Raw genomic sequence first — 6,501 nt, forward strand, 5'->3', positions numbered from 1 at the left:
ATAACATGCATTAAACCAATCAGAGTCTTGTATCTCTTTCCCTTTAAGAGTCAGTTGCGTCATGCCATAGAGCATTTGCTATTTACATAGTGGACTTTGTAAGTGGAAAAATTAAGCACATTAGCAAGAAAACCGTTAAACAGACCAACTGCAGAGCGAGAATAAGAGAATGGGCTTTCTCATTCTTTACTTTCAGTTTCTCTCTTTCAAGGATAAAGAAATGTGTAGTACGCATAGACATCAATTATCCTACATAATTAGTTTTGTTTGTCAAGCACAAAGATTTAGTTAGCAAAGTTTTAAAATGAATAAATAAACAGTACTAACGAAGTGTGGTCAAAAACTAGTTATATCCAAACGAGGACCAATCAGGATCAGTTTTCTTTGTCAGTTCGCCGGACTGCTCCATTGACAGCAGGAAACACCAGAAAGACAAAATCACACAAAATTAGAGTCGACTAAATAATGCCACACCACACAAAATTGAGGCGTGTGAAAAGGTAATGATTTAGAAGCATTTCTTGACATTGAGATTCATTCATTTTCTTTTCAGCTTAGTCTCTTTACTAATCTGGGGTCACCACAGCGGAATGAAACACCAACTTATCCAACATATAATTTACGCAGCAAATGCCCTTCCAGCTGCAACCCATCACTGGAAAACACCCATACACTTAATCAAACACATACACTATGGCCAATTTTAGCTTACCTATTTCACCTGTACTGCATGTCTTTGGACTTGTGGGGGAAACCAGAGCACCCGGAGGAAACCCACAGCAAAACAGAGAGTACATGCAAACTCCACACAGAAATGCCAACTGACCTAGCTGAGGCTCAAACCAGCGTTTTTCTTGCTGTAAGGCGATCGTGCACCGCTGTGGCAATGCGTCGCCGACATTGAGATGAAATTTTACATTTTATATTGTTGTAAAAGGAATGAATATTAAAAAAACGTATATATTAAATGTGAAATATATTTATTTGTTTACATATAGTCAGTGAAATACTTTTTTAGTGTTTATTAAACTCATTTGGTCATCGTCTGTTTCTTTTAAAGTCTTTAAATTTAATATTAAGCCTTGAAGGGCAAATACTTAATTTAATTCATAGGGCATAATTCAATAAATATGATTCAATAATTCATATAAAGCATAAAATGTCATAAATATTAATATATTAATTAGATAAAATTAACATCCTCACTGGAAAAAAAATATTTAGCCCAACCTTGTAAGCTCAATTTGAACAAGAAAAAATATGCATCCTAAAACAAAAAATAAATGTTATAGAAACCAAAATTTAACTTTTTCAAGCATCGACATATTGTTACAACACCAACTAATATATTTTTTGATTGTATTTCTTGAAAAGTAATGCTTCAATGAATCATCTGCCAGATAGAACCTTATTATTCCAAGCGTAAAATGACTTTTCAGAATGAGAAGGTTCTATCTGCATTTACCGTGGTTTATTTACTCCAGTTTGCAAGTGTAAGAGAACTTTGATCATTTACATTTAGAGAACCCTTAGGGTCTCTGTCATGTTAATGTGTGAAAGAGAACTGTTGCACACATGTTGTTTGCTATATGGAATGCAAAAACTTTGAAGCTCAATATCTCAAAATCATTCAGAACGCAGATAGAACCTTATAATTCTAAGGTGACGATTTAATTCTTTTTCATTTATAAAAATATTTGCGTATTGCTGTACATCCTGTGTGTATTAAGCAATGTGTAAGCGAGGTGCACAACTGACGTGCTCTAAACTGGACGATAGACCTGCTCTCAGCTGGGGCCTCATGTATCAACGCTGCGTACACACAAAAACTTTGCGTACGCCAGGTTTCACGCTCAGAATCGCGGAATGTGCGCAGGTTCACGGCAGCTTTTTGGCAGGCGTACGCACATTTTTTGTGCGTGTCTGTTTTATTTCCATTGGCGACTCCTAGAGGCAGTTGTGTTAAATTCTTCTCTACAAAGTGTCTGATCCTTGCAATGGCAGCTGTATGAGACGGGTTCATCTAGTAGGTATATAAGATTTCCATACCATACAGTTGACCAGCTAAACATTAAAGCACAATTTGCAGCGGTCGCCTGTTTTCCCAATGTAATCTGAGCGATCTACCGCACGCACATTGCTATAAAGACACTATCTGAAGATGAATTTGCATGCGTGAATCAGAAACATTTCCATTCAATAAATGTGCAAATAAAATATGATGCACAAACTTATTGATGATTCCTGCTTGTCTTTCTCGTGATAAATAGTGGGCAAAATCTAATATGTAGTGGGGGAACTAAGAAGAAAGAATTCATTAGACGCTGGATTCGAGCCGAGTTTATGCTCGAACGTGTCAGTACATGATCACACGCTTCTAATGAGGTGCGCCACTGAGACTGTTAAGAATATTGCAACATTTTACAGATATAAACCACACTATTTCTTTTTTTAATGCACTCAGTGCGATGTTCAAACACAACTGTGTTAACCGCATCAGCTAAACTCTCCCACTCTATTTTTTTCTTTTGTTGTTAATTCCGGAGAACAAACTTGCAAATAACACAGTTTTTCTCCGGTCTACCTCCGAAAGCAGCACCTCCAATTCACATTCTGTTCAAAGTTTCTCTTTTTGCTTGCTTTTGCCTTTGCTTTTTCGTTGGGTTTTTCCATTAGCATAGTCATTAGCATATTCATACGGGGGAGGAGGCAGGGAGGGGTTTTGTGCTTGTGCATGTTGCGCTCAGTTTCACGTTCATTCAGATGTACAAAAGAATATGCGTGAGATTCGGCGTACGCAGTGTTTCATACATCTGAATTTTTTTCTGCGTACGCACATTTACAGCTTTGTGCGTACGCAATGTTTTAGTAAGATTTCCACGCAAGTCTTCGTACATGAGGCCTCTGGTCTATTGTGTAGTCTAATATAGATCCTCAAAATAGCAACGTGACAGCAATCCGTCTCAATACGCCTCCCTTTTTAGACCAGAGCGCCTATGGCAGCACATTTGAGCGCAATGCAATGCAAGTCAAAACGAGACTTGCATCGAGCTAAAACTAGCAACAACATTTGCATTACGTATTGCACTTCATTTTGCCGTGTGTATGATAGGGCCTCTAACTCTCTAGCCTTACCACTTGTCCAAAGTTTCAATTATGTTTATCTTTATAAGTGTAAAAGCAATCAAAATTAATAGTTTAAATAAAGAAAAATTTGCTATTTCAAATTTTTCATAAAACCTATTTGAACAAACTTGTCCTAGGCTTTTTGTCAAATTTTCACCAAAATTAAATCACATAATCTACAGACCATGTTGACCACGAGTTATTGTATTCAAGTTGATTAAACTAACTGTTTTCAATTAACTTGTAAATAAATTTACCGTTGAGCTTGCAAAAATTGACGCAAGGTGTTGTCTCCGTAACGCATTTTTGTATTCAAACAAAACTTGATGTGTGTTATCACAACCATGGTCTGAAGTTAGCTGCAGCGTTTCGTTACAGTGCCCCTTTGTGGTCCAGAGATTAAAAAAAAAAAAGACTTTTCTTGCTTATAACTTCTCAAACCTTTGTCCAGAATTCATAAAATTCTCTCTCTCTTTACATCTAGCACAGCATGCCGAGTCAAATGAAGTCTTAAATTATGTCAAAATTCTCTAGATTTTATGGACGCATTGGCAAATTGATATGAAATTTTGTTTGTGTCTTTAGGACTGTGCCCTGAAAGTGCTCGAAAAATGTTGTCACAGCGCCACCTTTTGGTCAAAAGTTATTGCGACATTTTTTTAAATGCTAATAACTTTTGACAAATTTTGCCTATTTTTAGGATACTTATCATGATACATTCCTTTGGTTGTCCTGAGAATACCTTAATTAACTGAACTTCCTTCCTACTTTTTTAAACTCCCCCTCAATCGTTTGGCTGATTTGCATCAAATTTGACTCATATCATCTTTAGACCATGCTGACAAAAAGGTATTGAATTTGTGTTGATAGGTTTTATATAGGTTTTCATTTACTGCACCAAAAAATGTTATGCCATGATCCATCCATCTGTTATGCCATGATACATATGAGGCTGTATCTCGTATCTTGAAATTCGTATCCTGATTTACAGATCATATCCTGATTCGTATCCTGATCCTGTATCCTGGTTACAACTGTTTTAGTTTTAGATAAATTCCTCTCCTGCCAAATTCATGGACATGATAAAATTGACTTAGAGGTCTTTAGAATTGCAAATCCATGTACACCTCCAAAAACACAAGAATCCCACACTGTAAAAAATATATGATCAATTAGTCAAGACAGCATATGTTTTTAGCTCATGATAACTTACTAAACTATAAGTTAATCGTGTTCTAACTTAATTTTATAAGTTACGCAAGCTGTTTTAAGTCTGTTTAACATGATATAAGTTCAATGGACTCAAAGGGTTAATTTGATTTAGCTTAAAAATATAAGGCAACCAGGAATTTTTACAGTGTAGCTTTTTATTTAACATGATTGTTAGATTAACAAATAATCAGTTGTTCTCTGAACAAAATATCTTGCCATAATTTAATAACAATCACTGTATGTTTTTTTTTTTCACTCATAAACTATTTGTGCTTGGACAAAAAACAGCAGATGTTAAGGTCCAGGTTCATTAAATGCTCAATTAGTAAATCAAAATATTTTACTGTGCTTCATTATTATAGGTCAGGAAGAGCTAAATAAACTTCTAAAAAAAAAAAAAACTAAATCAGCTACACTGTAAAAACTTTTATGATAAACTAGTCGTGACAGCATATGTTTTTTAGGTCATAATAACAGTTAACCGAGCTCTAACTTAATTGTATAAGTTATGCAAGCAGTTTTAAGTTAGTTTAACTAAATATTAGTTAAATGGACAAGATTAATTTAATTCAGCTTAAAATTTAAGGCAACCAGGATTTATTACTGTATACATCCAACAAAACTTAATATTTATACTGAATAATTGTTATCTGTTGTATGAGAATATCTTAAAAAGCCCCTATTATGCATTTAAAAGGTCATATTTTGGTTTTGGGGTCTCCAACAACAGTCTAATATGCATGCAAGGTCAAAAAAAAAACTTTCATTGTGTTATAATATGCATTTATTTTTACCTAATTATCCCAATAAATCCCATATGATTCATTCAGCAATTTATTTGTTTCCAAACCCTTCCTGCCAATCTGCGCCAATTGGTCCGATGACCCAGTTTGTTGTGATTAGTCGACAGTGTTGAGCGCGAGACAGAGAGAAATGCTCACTACAGCTTATCAGCTATTTTAAAGTAGTCAGAGTGTATGTGTGAGCATAACTGCCAACACTGCTAACACCCGTTTTTTCCCAGGAGTCTCCCGTTTTTCCAACTCATTTAGTCTCCTGCCACCTTCCTGTTTTGTTATTTCACCTGGAAAACTCCATACTTTCACCCTTTCAAACTTGACCTCTGCATTTGTGTACGAACAGCTGATGGTGGCCATAACAATCACAAATGGCAGAGAATCGCAAGCTCACAAACACATTTAAATCTGTAAACAAACAGCGCGTGTCATGTTTTCAGCGTGTCTTTAGACACGATATACTGCATGAATATAAAGAGTTAACCAGATACAGTACAAGCTGCATGGAGCGGTTACAAGTACCAAAACACAATCAAATACATAATTTGCAAGCTAGAGAAAACAAGGATGCAACATTTTAGTCACACTTAAGTTATTACACTTGTAAAATGGAGGAAGAAACTGATCCATAAACTGTGTACTGTAAAGTTCCTGTCAAGCTCTGACAAAGTCCCATACATCAATAGTCTTTTCTGATCCTTTCTTTAACAAACAGCTGATGAATTCCAGCATGTAGATTGCTGAAGCACTTGTCAGAGAAATGATGGGAACACAGCACAAGGCTGGGGCTATAATGCTGAGGTATTTTTGCAAGAATAATCTTCAACCTCTGACTCTTCTAAGCCTCATCTTTGGGTAGGGAAAATAACACAAACTTTCCCTAACACGTCAGAGCACAGCGTCTATGTGACTTGATTCATCCAGGATCTGCTACAGTGTTTGTCTTCCTTTTTTTTTTTTTTTTGTTTCTATAGTGTATGTTGGCGGAGCCTGGGGTTTAAATTTTCCCAGGTCAGCACGCGCAACAAATGGGTAGGGCTTGAGTTCCATATTGACGTCATGCTGAAACGGCTAAAAACTCGTTGCAGCTGCGATTCATTTGAATCACTCTGAGTTGAGTCTTTTATAGATGAATCAATAGTTTAAAACATGGTGGTACATTTTCAGATTTAAGCCTTAGCTGGATGTTTCACTTCACTTAAAGTTGTGTTACACACTGCATGAACGGTCATTTTCAAATAATAGAGGCTCTTTTCCAGAATAGAGTATTTTTACTGTTCATCTCTTCTTTGTCTTTAAGCTATATTCCAAACCCTTTCAAGCTAGCTGTTTTAATTATCGGCAAGATTATGCCTATGGTAAAAAG

The 6,501-nt window shown here is 35.8% G+C and overlaps 1 long non-coding RNA gene across 1 annotated transcript; it reads right to left on the reverse strand.

The window, feature by feature from the left end:
- Window positions 1-1,355: 1,355 nt before the first annotated feature.
- On the reverse strand, window positions 1,356-5,865 carry LOC147837066 (uncharacterized). The gene is made up of 3 exons (XR_015478396.1): window positions 4,777-5,865; window positions 2,903-4,150; window positions 1,356-1,791 (listed from the first exon to the last, which is right to left on the reverse strand). It is a non-coding gene; the product is annotated as an uncharacterized LOC147837066 (long non-coding RNA).
- Between the last annotated feature and the right edge of the window lie 636 nt (window positions 5,866-6,501).

This window comes from Danio rerio, chromosome 2 (genome assembly GCF_052040795.2).
Source record: "Danio rerio strain M-AB ecotype USA chromosome 2, GRCz13ab, whole genome shotgun sequence".
NCBI classification, from domain to species: domain Eukaryota; kingdom Metazoa; phylum Chordata; class Actinopteri; order Cypriniformes; family Danionidae; genus Danio; species Danio rerio.